The 22,225-nt window shown below is 38.1% G+C and overlaps 1 long non-coding RNA gene across 4 annotated transcripts in view; it reads right to left on the reverse strand.

Annotated features, from left to right (window-relative positions):
* The window catches only part of LOC103350916 (uncharacterized), a 234,390-nt gene that overhangs the window by 100,491 nt on the left and 111,674 nt on the right, over positions 1 to 22,225 (reverse strand). The window lies entirely within an intron of this gene.

The following is a 22,225-nucleotide window of genomic DNA, read 5'->3' on the forward strand; positions in this document are numbered from 1 at the left end:
AAGCCCATGAAAGGAACTTACATAACTTATATCACTTAGTAGTTATAAAAGAAACAATAATTCTAAATTACAAGTTCTATCCAGCCCACAAATTTATAATTCAGGTGCAATATAGAATATTCTAGCCAGCCCTACATAATGGTACACAGAAACAAAAGTGCTATAAGTCTTGCAAATATGCATTTGGAAATTTGGTTAAGGGCCTTCCCTCTGGAAGGATGTTAAGGTAGAGTGACTGTCCTATTTGGACCAACAGAATGGCAAAGGACTCTATCTGAACAAACCATTCTTGGTCCTAGACTCTGTATTTGTTTGGCATCCATTGATCACAGGGCCAATTATACTAGCTATATGTTCTTATTTTCTGCATGCTTAAGGCAGTAAAATTTGGGGGCCTCACAGACGGAGAGAGGAACTTTCCCACCCAGGATTAGGTAATACCTCAAGGTAATGCAAGTGTACTTCAAAATATTCATGGACAAATGGAATTAAAAGATGTTTATTTTGGTACAAGAAAGTTTGAAATACGGGCATATCTTTTCATAATGCAAAGCAGCCACAGTCCATAGCTTAGCCACTATCTGTCTGTCACACATCAAGCCACTATTGCCCCTGTCCTAAATCATTCCAGGACCAAAATGTCAGATATTAGGGACAAGCCCTTTTGCCCAAATCCCACTGAATTTCTATCTAGTCAGTCCTAAATACTTTACCTTGCTTTATCTTTCATGGGAAAACTCCAATAAAGGCCTAGTATTCCTCCTCTCCTATTTTCTGACACCGGATACAAATGTGGTACTTCACCTGTGGCACTTGTACAGCATGCGATGGCCTCTGCCCTAGGACCTGTGAGTGTACTAAACGCCTTCCTCCCAAGCTTTGTTCTCATTTCCGCTTGAAACCTTGCTAACTTTCTTGTATCATATTGAACACTTACATTCTTAGAACAAGACAGATGCTACATGAACACTAGGGTGACCACAATGTATTTGCTTTCCCCAGAGAGAGAGAGAGAGCAGAGAGAAAGAGAGAGAGAGAATTAAACTCACGGGTCTTAAAATAGATATTATCCTGTATTATCTAGTAGTGATATTTAAACAGGGGTCAGCAGAAACAGAACTTTCTCTAATTCTCTGTGGTTTAAAGGACTCAACAGCATGCTGACGTGGTTTGGAGATGGAGGGACAATGTGACAAGGAATACAGGAAGCCTTAAGGATGTGGGAGAGGCTCCCTTCTGGCAGCAAGCAAGGAAATGAAGGCCTCAGCCCTTCAAGCAAAGAATTTGAATTCAGCTTACAAACTGAGGAAGTTGGAAGTGGATTACCCCAAGAGCTGACAGGTAAGACTCCAGGCCATCTGATACCCTAGTTTTAGCCCTGTGAGAACCAGAGTAGGGGAGCCAGCCACTTCAAGACAGACTACTGGTTTATGAAACTGAGATGCTATATTTGTGTTGGTTTAAGTTCCTAGATTTGTGATAGTCTATAACAGCAGCAATAGACAATGACATAACACTTTTTCTCTTTTTAAGATTTTTAATTATTTATTTGAGAGGTAGAGTTACAGACAGAGAGAGGGAGAGACAAAGAGAAGTCTTCCATCTGCTGGTTCACTCCCTAAATGATTACAACGGCCAGAGGAGGGTAGATCCAAAGTCAGGAGCTTCTTCTAGTTCTCCCACAAGTCACAAGGGCCCAAGTACTTGGGCCATCTTCCACTGCTTTCCCAGGCCATAGCAGAGAGCTGGATTGGAAGAGGAAGAGCCAGGACTCGAGCCAGTGCCCATATGGGATGCTGGCACCACAGGTAGAGGCCTAGACTACTGCGCCACAGCAATGGTCTCTGATACACCACTTTCACCAGCAAAAAGTATCCAGAGCAGGCAAATATTTCTCTTAAGGATAGAGTTTCTTTGGGCATTATGCAAAAATATATTTAGAAAGAGGAAAGATGACTATGTGATATGGATATAGTTAATGACATAGCCCTTTATTAAGAGATCCCATTTCCAAACAATTTGGCAACAGGTATCATGATACAATAAAACTCTAGTACATGAATATAATCATTGTATAAAAGTTAAAATTAAGTTATGATCTCATAGCATGGGACTTGACTATGCCCTACCACATAGAGGTGAGATATTAGCTGTAAGCAGTGATATTCCTATCAGACATGAAAGTTTTATTCAGCTTTTATATAAGAAAAGTTTAAGAGGTATAATTAGGTGTGAAAACATTATGTAAGTACCAGGAGATATTATGGGGCTGGTTTTGTGGCTTATGAGGTAAAGCTACTGCCTGTGACATCATCCAACATGGGCACAAGTTCAAGTCTCAGCAGCTCCACTTCCAATCCACCTCCTTGCTAATGGCCAGAGAAAGAAGTGCAAGATGGCTCTTGCCATCTTGGGTCCCTGCCACCCATTTGGAAGACCTAGAAGTTCCTGGTTCCTGGTTTTGGCCTGGCCCAACTCTGGCCATTGTACCCATCTGAGGAATGGTGAACCAGTGAATGGTGGATATCTCTTATTTCTCCTTCTTTCCAGACTCTGCCTTTCAAATAAATAAAATAAATCTTAAAAAAAAATAAATAAAGCTCTGAGCACACAGTCAATGAGAAAAAGAAAAGTAAAAAAAAAAAAAATTAAAAAAAAAAAAAAGGACAGGGTCCAATCAGGGACAGGTTGAGGAGATCTGAGTAAATTCTGAGTCCTTTCTTTGAATAGAACAGATATTTTCAAAAACATATAGACTTTGGAAAGTCTTTTTAAACCATTTACAGTGTTTTGTAATGATTTTCATGTTTCTTTCCTCATGTTGTGAATGGATTTTTTCATATGAAAATGCCAATGTTGATGTGATACTAAAGAGAAACAAAGGAAAAGAAATTCCATTACTGTTTGTGTTAAAATTTTAAACACAGAACATCATACTTTCGAAGGTGTGGTCAACATATAATTATCAGTATCCAGAATCTTCAAAGTTTGGTGAGAATTTGGAAAGTGAAATATGCAGGAAAAGAATTCAGCTCCTTTATACATATGCCTTTTATTAAAGCAAGACGCTGTCTTAAAGATCATAAGGATGTTAGCATATGAAGGCAGGATACTTCATTTTATTTATTTTATATGAACATAATCATAATTGAAAATATTAGAGGTAACTAAAAGTTTTGCTTCTAGCCATAACAGACTAACAGAATCTACTTCAATCATGTTATTTGGAAAACTAGAAAATGTTTGCAATGTGGAAAACTATAGATTTGTACATTGGACAATGGGACTGTGACCCCTGAGAGAACAGAATCCCAGGAAGGGCGGGTTTATTACTATTATTATAGATTATTATTAGTGCTATAGCTTACAGCTTAGGTTGGCACAGCGCAGGAAAGGAGAAAGTCAACAAAGCGTGGTGGTTTACTTGATGTGAGGAGTTAACAGCTCAAGGATACCACAGTAGTTACTATTTGTTGGACAAACTTCCAGAGAGAAAGGAGCAGCAAAGATCTTCAGACCCACAGGTTATTGACTGAGAACTGACCTGTACATACAGGGAAATATAACTGATTTTTGCACATTGGCATTGGATTTAGCAACTGCTAAATCGTTTATTTGGCATTTTATTGATTATTCTGTATTTTCTTCATACACAACTTTATCAACTATTATTATGTGGGGTTATTTATTTTCTGTTGTTTTCATCTTTGATTTTTTTTCTATTGCATAGGCTAGCAATTCCTATATAAAACTGAATACAATTGATGAAAGTAGGCAGACTTATTTCAACTCCCATCAGAAAAACTGATTTTACTATAAATATGATGCTTGCAATAGATTTTAGTGGCAGTTCATTGTATTAATCAGGTTCTTGTTCCTTTAACAAACATACCTAACAGGAACTTCCTGGGAAGGAAAAGATTTATTTTTGGCTTATAGTTTGGAGCTTTATGGTTCAGGATCAGGTGGCCCCATTAATCTAGCATTTAATGCAGATTGGTAATGGTACATGTACAGAGGAACAATCAAAAGATGAGAAAGAATCACAATCAGAAGCTAGAGAAAACTCTGCTTAAACATACTTTCCTAGGAATGTTACCCCCAGAGGGTAAGACCCCAATGACCCAATCTCCCAGCAAACCTACATCTGAGACCACAATTACATCTACTTTGTACCTTTCACCCATCACCCCTTAATGTTAAGACTTCAGAGTTTAAGCATCTGCATGAGTTGGGGGAGCCAAATCCTGCTCAACCCCTAACACTCATATTTGTTAAATTAAGGAGTATCCCTTTACTCGTAATTTTTAAGACATTTTTATTATGAGTATGCATTAAATTTTATCAAATATTTTCAGCAATTAAAGTGCTTATATAATTTTTGTACTTTTCTTTTGCTCTACTAAATTACCTTGATTACTTTCAAATGTCTAATCAATATCTTGTACAATAGAAAGAGAACACGTGATGGTAGATAAGAAAGATAAAGAAAAAAAGACTAGAGGTTTATATAAGGCTACATAGAAAGTGTGACTCAAAGATAAGTTTATCTTAATTAAAAAATTATGAAATCCAGGCAGATGGGGTGTTGTCAAAAAGTTTGCGAAAAATGTGTATTATGATAAAAACTATGCATGGATTTCAAAATTTTTTCATTAAAATAAATATATATTTTAATTCAATTTACCCACAAACTTTTTAACTGCTCTCATATACACTATCTATTTTATCTCTATACCTACATACCTACCTACTTAAGTATCTATCTATGTATCTATTTAGAAGTAAAATCATATAGCAGTAGAAAGTATAGAGAATCCATGGAAAGACTGAGCCAGAACCAGCCTTAGTAACTTTCAATTATAATGCTCCTTGTAATTAATGCAGTCTTCTCTTTTGGAGTACATATATATGTTTCATTTCATAACATTTTCTCAGCAAGCATTTATTGAATGTATGCTAATTGGCAAGTTGTCTGTTAAACCTACGGTTTTGGTCCAAATACAACTGTCTTCTGATCAAGATATGATGCAAATCACATAATTATAAGTAAAATCATAATTGTGACATGTGCTACAGTGAGCATGATATGAAGCAATTTGAACCTAAATTGGGTGATTTGAATGGGTTTTAAGGAAGGTGTTTCAGAGATCAGAATACTTGAATTGAGAAGGATGACCAGGTGCTAAGTTTAGGGTCAGAGATGCACATTGTAGACACAGAGTATAGCATATGTAATGAGTTTGTGGGGAAAAGCAGAGTGGTAAGAAGGGAGAGTTGAAGAAGAAAATCTGTGTTTGAATCAGAGAGAATGAAGTTGCATTATTTCACCTAAAACTGCCAAGGGAAGTAGGCAGTAGGCCACATACAATCTTCTATGTGATGTTAAGACATTTTTTACATGCAAAGAGCAGTGTTAAGCTTTTGATAGATGTGAAGAGAGATGTATCATCATCAGATTTGTGTTTTAAAAAAACTAAATCTTCTTATAATGTGTGTTAAAGTTTATAGAGATTCAAACTTGTTACATATATACAATGAAAAAAATATTTCCATAGTTGAAGCTACAAAATACAAAAGCTGAGACCAAAGCTTTGTAAATGGAGAAAACTTGGTGGAGACATACAGAAAGTAAAAAGAAGTAGGAATTGGTGGAGAATTGATGTCGATGTGAGTTTCTGCCTTGAACAAAGGATATTTCATTTTTATGAATGCAAGAAACTCTGGAAAAACTGAAATTTATAAGGAGAGATTATGATACATTTTGGTTTTGGAAATGTTGATATGATGTGCTTATGTCAAACAAGATATGTTGGATATGCAGTTCATTATATGTGTCCAATAGTCAAAATAGGCTTAGAGTAAAAATGAGTCATTTGTTTGCAAGTGGTAATTGAAGCTTTACAAGCAGATGAGAACATCTACAGGAACCATTTAGAATGATATGAAAAGAGACTATCGGATCAAGAATTTGGGATCTTTCATATCTAAAGACCAGTTGAGACATGTGATCTTAAAATACAGAGATGAAATAATAAGAAATGATTGAAGAAAACCAAAATAATATACTCTAAGTCAAAGGGGAAATATTTTGAAGGTTGAATGACAAACCGACATGGTTACAAAATGACAAAAGGTCAAGTCAGATCATAATAGATACAATTTTTAAATGTTTATGTCAGCCACTGCTTTAAGAACTTATATTTTCATTGATTCTTTTAATTGTCAGCAGTGCCCAAAGGCTGGTACTCTAACTACACAGCCTTCAAATGTGATCAAATGTGTTCATTACACTAAAATATTATTACGTGTCCTTAGTAAATAGGTATAGGTGATCTTTGCTCAAATTGTCTAATGAGGATGATGGATTCAAGAGCCAGTTAAAATGAGTTATAGCTCTATTTATTTTATGTTGCTATGACAAAATACAAGAGGATGGGTGATTTATAAGGGAGTGTACTTAGCTTGTAATTTTGGAGCCTGAAAATCTATCAGGTGGCCTCATCTTACAGCCCATGGTAAAGCCTTTTGGGCTGTGTCTCAATACATATTTTTAAGACGTAAATTTTTTCAAGAACACAGTGAAATAGAGAGAAGGACAGACAGAGAAAGAGATCTACCTGCTGGTTTTATCTGCTGGCCCTATCCCCAGGTGACACAACTATCAGGGCTGGACCATGCTAAAGCCAGGAGCCAAGAACCCCATCTGGGTCGCAAGGGAAGTTCGTGGATCATCTTCTGCTGCCTTTGCAGGCTCACTAGAAGAGAGCTGAATAAAAGATGAGCAGCTGTGACTCAAACTGGCACTCCAATGTGGGATGCTGACATCCCAAGTGGCCGCTTAACCTGCTGTGCCACAACACCAGGCCATGTGTCTCATCATGGTGAATGACATTATGGCATGAGTACATAGGAGAAAGAAAGATCACACGACAAGAAAGAAGCCAAATACAGAGAGGGTTCGGCTGGTTCATTTGAAATATTCCACTATTGCATATGCTAATCTACTCCTGTGAGAACTAAGTCACTCCTCAAGAACAGCACTAATTACTTTACAAGTGCAGCCATGACCTAATTGCCTCCCATTGGTTCCAACTCTTACAAGTCTCACTGCTTTTCAATGCCTGTTCCATTGGAGATCAAGCTTCTAACACATGAATCTCTGGGGAGACAAACTATACCCAACTACAGCAGGTTAAAAAGAGAGAGCTGCAGGCCAAAAACAAAACAAAACAAAAATGCACGGACAAGTAATTTTTTTTTTTTTTTTTTTTTTTTTTTTTTTTTTTGACAGGCAGAGTGGACAGTGAGAGAGAGAGACAGAGAGAAAGGTCTTCCTTTGCCGTTGGTTCACCCTCCAATGGCCGCCGCTGCAGCCGGCGCACTGCGCTGATCCTGGCAGGAGCCAGGAGCCAGGTGCTTTTTCCTGGTCTCCCATGGGGTGCAGGGCCCAAGCACCTGGGCCATCCTCCACTGCACTCCCTGGCCATAGCAGAGAGCTGGCCTGGAAGAGGGGCAACCGGGACAGAATCCGGCGCCCCAACCGGGACTAGAACCCGGTGTGCCGGCGCCGCAAGGTGGAGGATTAGCCTATTGAGCCACGGCGCCGGCTCAGGACAAGTAATATAGACAACTCTTGTGATGACGGAGTACTAACAGTTGAGGGATATGAATAATAAATATTGGAATATGAGGAATTGTTCATTTGCCTGCTTTTAAACTACTTAAGCCAATTAGTTTGCCTTCTCTCTTCTCCTCCCAAGATTTGCTTTGATAAAGTAGAAAAGCAAAACAGAGGAATGGTGTCAGAAAGGTTGGGGCTTTGTTCTCAGACAGAAGTAAACCAAATCACCTCTGGTCCAGGTATTCTCAGGAGTAAAGCCAGCATAGTGAAGGAGACATAGAATACCACTAGCAATAACTTCACATGGACAGTCACCTCCTGACACTCCATCTTCACACTGGAGAATTTTAGGATATCCTGGACTAAGTGAAGTGTGGTCTGGAAACAGCAGCATGCACATCATCTGGCAGATTGTCAGAAATTCTGAATCCAGTCCAACATGGCAGGGGGTAGGATGGAGACAGGGATTCCATATTTTTCATGGTACCCTAGGAATTTGTTTGCCCACTAGGAAGCACAAGTCCAGGTTTGAATTCTCTTGTTGCCATTTTTCATTTTGTTTTGTTCTGTGGAGGACCTATAAATTGTTTTCAGGGATGCTAAATAGTTTCCTGGTAGATGAGGCTATCTGCCTTTAGGACTATGTAGTTACCACGGGCCACCCTTGGGTCGTCTGCCCCATACAATATGCCTGAAAGAGTAGTTGCTATATTTTCACATTCCAAATTCCCTTATGTTTTTTGTCTATTAAGATAGTTTTAGGTCACTAGAGGCTTTGCTGCTGAGACTTGGATTATAAAAACATAGAATAAAATCTTTCCTTATTCCATAGATGTACTTCTTCTGGGATGAAATGTATTCATGAGTCAAAATAGAAAGACACTGGAGGAACACATTTAGTAAAGAAAAAAATATTGCTTGATTACAAATTTGAACAGAAGGAGAAATATTAGAGCAGATGGACTATGTGTTTAAAATAAAAATAAAAGAGCATCAGAAAGATTTATGTATGCATCAATGAAAGAGTACACATTTTACTTCAGGCACACATGGAACATTTATAAGATTGATTAGAGGGACCGGTATTGTGGTAGAGTGAGCTATGCTGCTCCCTGCAATACAGGCATCCCATATCGAAGTACAGATTTAAATTCCAATTTCTCTGTTTTTGACCCAGCTCCCTACCAGTGTGCCTGGGAAAGCAACAGAAGATGATTCAAGTGCTTGGCCCACTGCCATCCATGTGAGAGACCCTGATGGAGTGCTTGTTCTAGGCCAAGATCAGCCCCAGATGTCGTGGGCATTTGGGGAGTGAACCAGCAGACAGAAGATCCCTTCCTTTCTCCTTCTCTCTCCTCTATCTCTTCTGTCACTCTGCCTTTCAAATGAATAAATCAATCTTTTGAAAATGATTGATTACATATTGAGGTATAAAAAGAACTCAATATATTTTAAACAATAGATTTCATACAGACCGTGATGTTTGACCACAATATAATCAGTTAGAATATTAAAATTAAAATTACCAGATATTTGGAAAGAAAAACCACCAATGCATTGCTTAAGAATAAATCATAATTTAAATTTTTAAATATTTAGAATTATAATGAAAGTCATATGCATCAAAATTGGGGGACTACGAGATGATATGAAGTTAGAAAGTTATAACCTTAAATACTCTAAAAAGTGAAGAAGGCAGCCTTAAAATTAATTGACTGTGTCTACATTTAAGAACACATAGGGGAGGAGGGCAAGATGGCGGAATAGGAAGGGAGCACACTGATAGTCCGGGGAGAGACAGTTTAATAAAAGTGGAGATACTGCAGGTTCAAGGAAGAGTAGGGGAAGAAACAGCAGAAGAAACTCATCCGGAACGAGTGATTCACAGTGGACCTGCATGGAGAGCATGGGAGCCCACAGTTCAGGACACCAGCGGCAGACTCAACACACCAGCGTTGGAACGCGAGGTGAGCCGAACCTCAATAGCCTGAGACACCGGCAGGCAAGTGGAAAGAAGAGACTAGAGGGAACGACCCCGGGGGGAAAAGTTCACCAGGCTAACTAGAAGAGAGAGAGAGAGAGAGAGAGAGAGAGAGAGAGAGAGAGAAAAGTGACTGATATGGACACAGGTTTCTCTCTCTCCGCTCACCTCTCAAAGGTGAGCAAGACAAAGAGCAGGCGCCATCTTGGACATACGTCATAAGCAGAGCGACCTCAGGTCTGCACCGGCCCTGAGCCTAGCAGAAAAACCTGACTCTGGGCGGGGTGAATTAACAGGAGATTAGGACCTAGTGAATTTGTGGTGCCACTGAACTGAGACTGTGAAAAAAGAGACGGTGGGGGAGAGAACTCACGGAATTCACGTGAGTACTCTCCAGAGACGCTACAATTCTGTAACTTTGGCAATCCAGTGGGAGACTGAAGGAGAATTTGAGCCCACTCTGAGGGCAGAACAGATTCCCTGTGTGATCCTTGGGAATGAGCTTCCGATCTCTGGCTCCTGTGGGTATATCATTTGCCTGCTAACTACCTCCAACTTCATTCAACTGTGTGGAATTACTTCCCTTTTGAATCAAAAAAAGAAAGAAAGAGAGAGAGATCTACCACGCCTAACCTGGGAGTGTCACCTTTGGCACACCAAACAGAGCTCTCAGGCCACACCCATCTCAAGCCTCTAAGGCTCCATCAAAAACAGTCCACTTAATCTAGAGTCATAGTATAACAAGAAAAAGCACCACAGTGAAGAAACCAAATATCTCCAATATGCCAAATAACAAACACAAAAACCGAGGTAATAAAAACAAGGAAGTCACTATGACGCCCCCAAATGAAAAAGACACCCCAATTCAAGATTATGAAGATGATGAGATAGAAGAAATGCAAGAAGCAGATCTCAAAAAATTGATAAGAACATTAAGAAGTTCTCAAAAACAAATTCTTGAACTACAGAAATCCTTAATGGACAAGATAGAAAATCTCTCTTGTGAAAATGAAATATTAAGGAGGAATCAAAATGAAATGAAACAACTAGTACAACAGGAAACTGTGATAGTGACAAGAAATCATAATGAAGTGAAGAATTCAATAGATCAAATGAAAAACACATTAGAGAGCCTTACAAACAGAATGGGTGAAGCAGAAGAGAGAATATCGGACTTAGAAGACAGAGAACAGGAAAGGATACAGTCAGACCAAAGAAAAGAAGAGGAAATTAGAAATCTAAAGAATATTGTCGGGAATCTTCAGGATACTATTAAAAAACCCAACATTCAGGTTCTAGGAGTTCCTGAACGCATGGAGAGGGAGAAAGGATTAGAAGGCCTTTTTAGTGAGATATTAGCAGAAAATTTCCCAGGTTTGGAGGACAAAGAAATCCTAGTACAGGAAGCTCACAGAACCCCTAATAAACACGACCAAAAGAGATCCTCACCATGACACATTGTAATTAAACTCTCCACAGTGAAACATAAAGAAAAGATCCTAAAATGTGTAAGAGAGAAACGTCAAATTACTCTCAGAGGATCTCCAATCAGACTCACAGCTGACTTCTCATCAGAAACCCTACAAGCTAGGAGGGAATGGCGAGATATAGCCCAGGTACTAGGAGAGAAAAACTGCCAGCCCAGAATATTATATCCTGCAAAGCTATCATTTGTGAATGAAGGTGAAATAAAGACTTTTCATAGCAAACAGAAATTGAAAGAATTTGTCGCCACTAGTCCAGCCCTGCAAAAGATGCTTAAAGATGTGTTGCACACAGAAACACAGAAACACGCTCATCAATATGAAAGAAGGTAAAGGAAGGAATCCTCACAGCAAAAGATCACAGGGAATTCAAAGCATATATTAGAACTTAGCTTTGGCAAATGGCAGGGCACAGTTACCACTTATCATTAGTCACATTGAACATTAATGGCCTGAACTGTCCAGTTAAAAGACACCGATTGGCTGATTGGCTTAAGGAACAAAACCCATCTATTCGCTGCTTACAAGAAACACATCTTTCCAACAAAGATCCATACAGACTGAAAGTGAAAGGCTGGAAAAAGATATACCATGCCAACAGAAATGAAAAAAGAGCGGGCATAACCATCTTAATATCGGACAACATAAACTTTACCACAAAAACTGTTAAGAGAGACAAAGAGGGACACTATATAATGATTAAGGGATCAATTCAACAGGAAGATATAACAATTATCAATGTATATGCACCTAAGTACAGGGCACTGGTTTATCTAAAAGATTTGTTAAGGGACTTAAAGGGAGACTTAGACCCCAATACAATAGTACTGAGGGACTTCAATACTCCACTCTCAGAAATAGACAGATCAACAGGACAGAAGATCAACAAGGATACAGTAGATTTAAACGACACTATAGCCCAAATGGATCTAACAGATATATACAGAACTTTCAATCCTACAGCTAAAGATTTTACATTCTTCTCAGCAGTACATGGAACCTTCTCTAGGATTGACCACATACTAGGCCATAAAGCAAGTATCAACAAATTCAAAAGAATTAGAATCATACCATGCAGCTTCTCAGACCATAAAGGAATGAAGTTGGAAATTAGCAACTCAGGAATCCCTAGAGCATACACAAACACATGGAGATTGAACAACATGCTCCTGAATGAACAATGGGTCATAGAAGAAATTAAAAGAGAAATCAATAATTTTCTGGAAGTAAATGAGGATAACAGCACAACATACCAAAACTTATGGGATGCAGCAAAAGCAGTGTTAAGAGGAAAGTTTATATCAATAGGTGCCTACATCAAGAAATTGGAAAGGCACCAAATAGATGAGCTTTCAATTCACCTCAAGGATCTAGAAAACCTACAGCAAACCAGACCCAATTCTAGTAGGAGAAGAGAAATAATTAAAATCAGAGAAGAAATCAACAGGATTGAATCAAAAAAAAAAATTACAAAAAAATCAGCCAAACAAGGAGCTGGTTTTTTGAAAAAAATAAACAAAATTGACACCCCATTGGCCCAACTAACTAAAAAAAGAAAAGACCCAAATCAATAAAATCAGAGATGAAAAAGGAAATGTAACAACAGACACCACAGAAATAAAAAGAATCATCAGAAATTACTACAAGGACTTGTATGCCAGCAAACAGGGAAACCTATCAGAAATGGATAGATTCCTGGACACATACAACCTACCTAAATTGAACCATGAAGACATAGAAAACCTAAACAGACCCATAACTGAGACAGAAATTGAAACAGTAATAAAGGCCCTCCCAACAAAGAAAAGCCCAGGACCAGACAGATTCATTGCTGAATTCTACCAGACATTTAAAGAACTGACTCCAATTCTTCTTAAACTATTCAGAGCAATCGAAAAAGAGGGAGTCCTCCCAAATTCTTTCTATGAAGCCAGCATCACCTTAATTCCTAAGCCAGAAAAAGATGCAGCATTGAAAGAGAATTACAGACCAATATCCCTGATGAACATAGATGCAAAAATCCTCAATAAAATTCTCGCCAATAGAATGCAACAACACATCAGAAAGATCATCCACCCAGACCAAGTGGGATTTATCCCTGGTATGCAGGGATGGTTTAATGTGCACAAAACAATCAATGTGATACACTACATTAACAGACTGCAGAAGAAAAACCATATGATTATCTCAATAGATGCCGAGAAAGCATTTGATAAAATACAACTCCCTTTCATGAGGAAAACTCTAAGCAAACTGGGTATGGAAGGAACATTCCACAATACAATAAGCAATCTATGAAAAACCCACAGCCAACATCCTATTGAATGGGGAAAAGTTGGAAGCATTTCCACTGAGATCTGGTACCAGACAGGGATGCCCACTCTCACCACTGCTATTCAATATAGTTCTGGAAGTTCTAGCCAGAGCTATTAGGCAAGAAAAAGAAATTAAAGGGATACAAATTGGGAAGAAGGAACTCAAAATATCCCTCTTTGCAGATGATATGATTCTTTATTTAGGGGACCCAAAGAACTTTACTAAGAGATTATTGGAACTCATAGAAGATTTTGGCAAAGTAGCAGGGTATAAAATCCATGCACAAAAATCAACAGCCTTTGTATACACAGGCAATGCCATGGCTGAGAAAGAACTTCTAAGATCAATCCCATTCACAATAGCTACAAAAACAATCAAATACCTGGGAATAAACTTAACCAAGGATGTTAAAGATCTCTACGATGAAAGTTAGAAAACCTTAAAGAAAGAAATAGAAGAGGATACCAAGAAATGGAAAAATCTTCCATGCGCATGGATTGGAAGAATCAATATCATCAAAATGTCCATTCTCCCAAAAGCAATTTATAGATTCAATGCAATACCAATCAAGATACCGAAGACATTCTTCTCAGATCTGGAAAAAATGATGCTGAAATTCATATGGAGACACAGGAGACCTCAAATAGCTAAAGCAATCTTGTACAACAAACACAAAGCTGGAGGCATCACAATACCAGATTTCAGGACATACTACAGGGCAGTTGTAATCAAAACAGAATGGTACTGGTACAGAAACAGATGGATAGACCAATGGAACAGAATTGAAACACCAGAAATCAATCCAAACATCTACAGCTAACTCATATTTGATCAAGGATCTAAAACTAATTCCTGGAGCAAGGACAGTCTATTCAATAAATGGTGCTGGGAAAATTGGATTTCCACATGCAGAATCATGAACCAAGACCCCTACCTTTCACATTACACAAAAATTCAGTCAACATGGATTAAAGACTTAAATCTACAACCTGACACCATCAAATCATTAGAGAACATTGGAAAAACCCTGCAAGATATAGGTACCGGCAATGACTTCTTGGAAAACACCCCAGAAGCACAGGCAGTCAAAGCCAATATTAACATTTGGGATTGCATCAAACTGAGAAGTTTCTGTACTGCAAAAGAAACAGTCAGGAGAGTGAAGAGACAACCGACAGAATGGGAAAAATATTTGCAAACTATGCAACAGATAAAGGGTTAATAACTAGAATCTACAAAGAGATCAAGAAACTCCACAACAACAAAAGAAACAACCCACTTAAGAGATGGGCCAAGGACCTCAATAGACATTTTTCAAAACAGGAAATCCAAAGGGCCAACAGACACATGAAAAAATGTTCAAGATCACTAGCCATCAGGGAAATGCAAATCAAAACCACAATGAGGTTTCACCTCACCCAGGTTAGAATGGCTCACATTCAGAAATCTACCAACAACAAATGCTGGCGATGAGGTGGGGAAAAAGGGACACTAACCCACTGTTGGTGGGAATGCAAACTGGTTAAGCCACTATGGAAGTCAGTCTGGAGATTCCTCAGAAACCTGAAGATAACCCTACCATTCAACCCAGCCATCCCACTCCTTGGAATTTACCCAAAGGAATTTAAATTAGCAAACAAGCGGTCTGCACATTAATGTTTATTGCAGCTCAATTCACAATAGCTAAGACCTGGAACCAACCCAAATGCCCATCAACAGTGGACTGGATAAAGAAATTATGGGACATGTACTCTATAGAATACTATACAGCAGTCAAAAACAACGAAACCCGGTCATTTGCAACAATATGGAGGAATTTGGAAAACATCATGCTGAGTGAATTGAGCCAGTCCCAAAGGGACAAATATCATATGTTCTCCCTGATCGGTGACAACTAACTGAGCACCAAAGGGGAAACTTGTTGAAATGAAATGGACACTATCAGAAACAGTGACTTGATCAACTCTTGTCCTGACGGTTGATGTACAATGTACTACTTTATCCATTTTAGTATTTTTTTTTGTTCTAGTACCATTGGTTGAACTCTGTAATTAACATACAATTATTCCTAGGTGTTTAAATTTTAACTGAAAAGTGATCCCTGTTAGGAATTTGGAAAACATTATGCTGAGTGAAATAAGCCAATCCCAAAGGGACAAATACCACTTGTTCTCCTTGATAGGTGACAACTAACTGAGCACCAAAAAGGAAACCTGTTAAAGTGAAATGAACACTAGGAGAAACGGTGACTTGATCAGCCCTCACCCTGATTGTTGATGAGCAACTTGATATGTTATCCCTCTTATTATTTCTTTTGTTTGTCCTACTTAATACTTTTGGTTGAATACTGTAATCAATACACAATTCTTCTTAAGTGCTGAAACTTAACTGAAAAGTGATCGCTGTTAAATGTAAGAGTGGGAATAAGAGAGGGAAGAGATGTGCAATTCGGGAGGGACATGCTCAAGCTGACTTACCTCAAACGGTAGAGTTAGAAAGATACCTGGGGATTCGAATTCAATCCCATCGAGGTGGCATGTACCAATGCCATCTCACTAGTCCCAGTGATCAATTTCTGTTCACAATTGATCATAATGATAGGACTAATAACCAAAGGGATCACATAAGCAAGAATAGTGTCTGCAAATACTAGCTCATAGAATAAAAAAGGGAGAGAATGATCCAACATGGGAAGTGAGATACACAGCAGACCCATAGAATGGCAAATGTCCTAACAGCACTCTGGCCTAAGAATCAGCCCTTAAGGCATGCGGATCTGGCTGAAATGCCCATGAGAGTATTTCAGGCATGGAAAGCCAAGACACTCTAGGGGAAAAAAAAAAAAAAAACTAAATGAAAGATCTCCATGAGTGAGATCCCAGTGGAAAGAATGGGTCATCAAAGAAGGAGGTACCTTTCTCTGAAGGGAGGAGAGAACTTCCACTTTGACCATGGCCTTGTCTACATATGATCAGAGTCAGTGAACTCAGGGGGCTTCCATAGCCTTGGCAGCTCATGACAAGAGCCTAGGGTGATTACTGATGCCATAAACAAGAGTGTCAATTTGTTAAGTCAACAACAGGAGTCACTGTGCACTTACTCCTCATGTAGGCTCTCTGTCCTTAATGTGCTGTACATTGTGATGTAATGCTATAACTAGTACTCAAACAGTATTTTTCACGTTGTGTTTCTGTGTGGGTGCAAACTGTTGAAATCTTTACTCAATATATGCTAAACTGATCTTCTGTATATAAAGAGAATCGAAAATGAATCTTGATGTGAATGGAGGGGGAGAGGGGGTGGGAGGGGGGAGGGTTGTGGATGGGAGGGACGTTATGGGGGGAAGCCATTGTGGTCCATGGGCTGTACTTTGGAAATTTATATTAAATAAAAGTTAAAAAAAAGAACACATAGTAAACTCCCCAAATTCACAGATTTATTATTCAATATTCTTGATACTCAATGTTATGATATTTCTATTTGAAATAAAAGTTTTTTTTTAATATCAACTAGATGCAAGGGTAATGCAAAATTGTAGTGAATTTCTGTGTATCAAGGATAAGCAATTAGAAAATGTAGTTTTTGAGACAATCAGTAAATGGGAAACAGGAATAAATCTAACAAGCTATATTTAAGATTCTCCTGAGAAAATAACTAAGACATTATTGAGAGATTTTTAAAAATACTAAGCAAATGGAGATATAAATCTGGTTCATATATAGGAAGACTTTATATTATAAAGTTGTAAATTCTCTTTAAATGGATATCTATATTCAAGCCAATTTCAATAGGACTTATCAGAGAATTTAAGAGGATAATTCTAAAATGCCCAAGATGTGTGTACAATCATGTGCATGCATATGCTTAGAAATAAAACAGTTACTATAACTCCTTATAAAGAGATAGTAAATATGACTATGATTTTCTTCAAAAATGGGAAAATGACCAATGTAACAGATTGAAGAAATGGATTCATGTATGTATGAGCAGAGTTGGCAAGAAATAATTTATGAGAAAAATATTGAAATCAGATGCCTTATCACATTTAAAACTATCTGTATAAAAAATAACATTGAAACACTAAAAATTTTTAAGTGAATATGTTTGGACTTCAGGGTATAGACAGTGTCTTAAATAAGGAAAGAAAGAATTTTCTGTAAAAGAGATCACTAAACTTAAAGTAGTAAAAGTAATTACTTTTGGGATGGATACTTGGCTTTGGGATATCTGTATTCCATTACAGGGTGCCTGGGTATGAGTCCTGACTTTGCTTCCAGCTAATGCGCACCATAAGAGGCAGCGGAGCAGACTCAAGTGATTGAGCCCCTACCTCCCATGTGGGAGATGTGGGTTGATTTCCCAGCTACTAACTTTAAGCCTGGCTCAGCCCTGACTGTCATAGGCATTTGGGGAATAACCAGTGGATGGGAGATCTCTGTCTCTAGTCCCTCTTTCAAAAAAATTAAATAAAAATAATAAGACAAATCACTTATGTTTATTAGCAGTTAATTATGAAATAAACTTCAAAGGTAATTCAGAAATCCAGGAAAGACATTCACAAATAGATTATCATCTTCCCATTTGATTATTGTTTATAGCCCTTGAGTATATTCCCCCTGAACTATGTTTTTTTTTTCACTTGTTGATCTCTTCGTTTAATGGAGCATTAAGCCCATAGCTATAATGTCAATTAAAAATACATTATCACAGCCGGCACTGTGGCTCACTGGGCTAATCTTCTGTCTGTGGCGTCAGCACTCCGGGTTCTTGTCACGATTGGGGTACGGATTCTGTCCTGGTTGCCCCTCTTCCAGGCCAGCTCTCTGCTGTGGCCCGGGAAGGCAGTGGAGAATGGCCCAAGTCCTTGGGCCCTGCACCTGCATGGGAGACCAGGAGGAAGCACCTGACTCCTGGCTTTGGATCGGTGCAGCGCCAGCCATAGCGGCCATTTGGGGGGGTGAACCAACGGAAGGAAGACCTTTCTGTCTGTCTCTCTCACTGTCTAACTTTGCCTGTCAAAAAAAAAACATTATCTCAAAAACTAAAAAAAAAAAACTAAATACAAATAAAATAGCCTAACAGAAAATTTTTATAAAAGATATGAAATATATTTCACTGAAAATATATTAATATATTTCACTGAAAATATATTAATAAACATATGGAGAGAAGTTCAAGATTATTATTGATCATGAGAGAAGTTCAAGACAATAATTAAGTATCATTTTATAACCAAAATATTAGAAAAATGAGAAATTCTATCCATGCAAAGGGTTGGAGAAGATGTGGAGCCACAGGATCTATTATACCTGTGGAAAAGTATACAGAAGCTGCCACTATGAAAGTATTGTGACATTGCCTCATAAAGTCCAGACTCACCTACACCATGTAGCCATTCCATATCTAGTTGCCTATCTAAGAGAATCTATTGCATATTTCAATAGGAGACATGAATAAGAATGTTGATAAAAATGATGTTTTCATAATGGTGAAACCCTGTAAACAGTTCATTTCTTCCAAGTGGGAAAATTGAAGAACAAAGGGTCACATACTCTCACGATGGATTACTATAGAGGTAGCCAGTATGAAAAAATTATGACAAGAAAGATATAAAAAATATTAGCCCCATAGTTCTAAGTGGAAGATCAAATGGGCTGACAGTCACATGCCAGACATTCCATCCAATAGCAGTGGGATACACATTCTTTTCAAGCACACACAGTATATTTACCAAGGTAGATCAGGTGGTGTTAAGACACAAAGTAACTCTTAACAAATTTAAGAATATTGAATCATATAAAGTATATTTCCTGATCACAATAATATGCAGCTAGAAGTGAATAAAAGGAATAATTTAGAAAAACTTACATTAAGTGGAAATAATATGTTCACTAATGGGTCAAAAAATTAATTAAGGAGGAAGTAAAAATTTTGAATTCATCAAAAATGTAATCACAATATATTCTCTCTTCCTTCCCACGTTACTTTTCCATCCTGTCCACTTGTTTGCAAGTTCCTCTCCCTGTAGTGATAATTCATGTTTTGTGGTTTCCCAGAAATTTATACTTGATTCATCTATTTTTGTAAACTTTTGAACAATCTCACCAATTCTATCTTCAAATACTTGCTCATAGGCCAGATCCCAATTTTTATCTCGTCCCCAAACCTTTTTTCTGAATTTTGGAGTCTTATGGTAAATTCATTTTGTGGTGCTAAAACTCCACATGTCCAAAGCTGAAATTAGTATTACCCCAACAAGCAAAGATCTGCTCTTCCTTGTGAATTGTTTTTGTTCTAATACATGTACTATAACACATCCTTTGCCCAAGTCAGATTCTAGGAAGTTGTCCTTTTATCTTCATATCCTTTAATCTTTAGGTGAAATTAAACCCCAAAAATCTCCTAAATGCTGTTCCTTTTTGGAAAAAAAGTCATTATTTCCTTATTTTTCTATCACAACTTAGCCCAAGGTACCATAGTTTCTATCTGATGGTGCCATAGTGGTTTCTTGTTCAGACAATCTTTTTCTAGTACTATTTTCCTCAAAGTCCTTCTCCACACTATTGTTAGGTTGATCTTTCTAAATTTTAATTCTGATCACTCACTCCCTTGCCTGGAGTTCCCTAATAGCTCTGCAGTGCTGACAGATGATATAAACTTCGTGGCATGCCTTACCCACTACGTACCTGTCTGGACTAATTTCTCACCATTATGCCTTTGACAGCTAGCCACAGTGAATGCCAATACAAAGGGGCTATCTTCGTCTCATTTATATGACAGGTCCCTCCAGGATGGCAGCACTTTTATCACACTGCATCATTGCTGCATTTTACTTATTTGTGTCTCTCATGAGTTCCTGAATAGAGGTCCGATTTTATTCCTGCTATGGACTTCAGAGGACATGGATGAGTATTTGATACAAAGTGGAACACTAATAAATGTAGGTTTCATGAATAATTCCATATATTGCTGAATTCATCCTGAGGTGATCATCCAACTGAGTGCCGTAGGAAAGTCTCATCTACACAGAAATAGTTAATTTAGGCTAGTTGAAAACATGTATTCCTTCAGCAGAGAGGCAGTCATTTAATTTCAAGTCTTGAAATCTTTACACTTGACAATTTACTTTCTGAAACATAACTCACTTCTATAAAAATTCAACTCAGAATATGTAACAATAGACCAAGTTCACTTTTTTCGGATTTCAATGCTGCTAGATTCCTGGAGGTAGCTACTTGCCTCAAAGCTTATGGGGTTGAAGAATATGCAACCTAAGGCTCATACAATTCCACTAAAATTGACTTGGATTGTTAGTTCATTTAGGGTATGATGCGGCTTAGGTTTGCAGTTCCTCGTGGTATGAGAATCTAAGACACTTCCTAAGCCAATGAGATGGAAGGAAAGCAGATGGCTGCACAAGGTCCTGATTCAGTCAAAGGCAAAGGTAGTTGCCAATGGATAAGAATCCAAACACAAAACTTGACCAAGACCAGAAGAAATTTTAATTACAAAACCTAAGTTAATTGAATTATATAACAAATAAAATTATTGGCTCAGCTCAGAGACCAACACTGAAAAGTTTGGTAGTATGGCTGAGTGTGGCCTCAGTTAAGGCTCCAGCTCATAGCTCTAATGCACTAGACTCTTCACTTGTTCTTATGTCATCTTTTGCCCATGTGAACAAAATAGTTACAGTGGTTCCTATCTTCACTATATCATGTCATTCATGAGTTTCTAGGCATTTATGCCTAGAAAACTCCTTCACTCTTATAACTGTTCTCTTTAGATTCTAAGATCAACTCTAAACTTGCTTTTCTGTCAAGGAGAGTAGAATATTCGATTTAGCCTCACCTAGGTTATGAACTCCAAATAGAAAAAAATGCATATGAATTTCTCCTTTCCATTATGAAATCACCTATACAAACCTGATAAAGAAAATGTGGTATATATACACAGTGAAATTGTATGTATCTCCAAAAATCAAATGTTGTCATTTACTGCAACATAATTGGAAGACATTATGTTAAGTAAAACAAGTTAGGCATAGAGCAAGAAATGATGCATGACCTTATTCACATGCATAACCTAAAAGAGTTGGTTTCATAGATCTAGAGAATATAACATAGGTTACCAGAGGCTAGGAAATGTCTGGTCAGGACAGAATCAGATTGGTTGTCAGGTACAAAACTACAGTTAAATAAACAGCAAGTTCTGGTATTCTATAGCACAGTAGCATTACAGGAGTTAAAATAATTTATTCTGTATTTCAAAATACCATGTATTGAAATATCACATTATATACTATAAACATGTAAAATTTTTAAAACAGTATTCACTTTTTAAAACATTAAAAATAGGCCAGTGCCGCGGCTCACTAGGCTAATCCTCCGCCTTGAGGCGCCAGCACACCAGGTTCTAGTCCCGGTTGGGGCGCCGGATTCTGTCCCGGTTGCCCCTCTTCCAGGCCAGCTCTGCTGTGGCCCGGGAGTGCAGTGGAGGATGGCCCAAGTGCTTCGGCACTGCACCCCATGGGAGACCAGGAGAAGCACCTGGCTCCTGCCATCGGATCAGCGCGGTGTGCCAGCCGTGGCGGCCATTGGAGGGTGAGCCAACAGCAAAAGGAAGACCTTTCTCTCTGTTTCTCTCTCTCACTGTCCACTCTGCCTGTAAAAAAAAAAATTAGTTAACAATAACTGTACATTTTTGTGGATTATAGTACAGCCTTTAATACATGTGTACAATATGTAATGATCTAATGAAAGTAACACTTCCCTCTCTTTGTAATTACTTTATGATTGGAGCAGAGCCTGCAGTCTGCCT

The sequence above is a fragment of the Oryctolagus cuniculus genome, chromosome 13 (assembly GCF_964237555.1).
Source record: "Oryctolagus cuniculus chromosome 13, mOryCun1.1, whole genome shotgun sequence".
Classification (NCBI taxonomy): Eukaryota; Metazoa; Chordata; class Mammalia; order Lagomorpha; family Leporidae; genus Oryctolagus; species Oryctolagus cuniculus.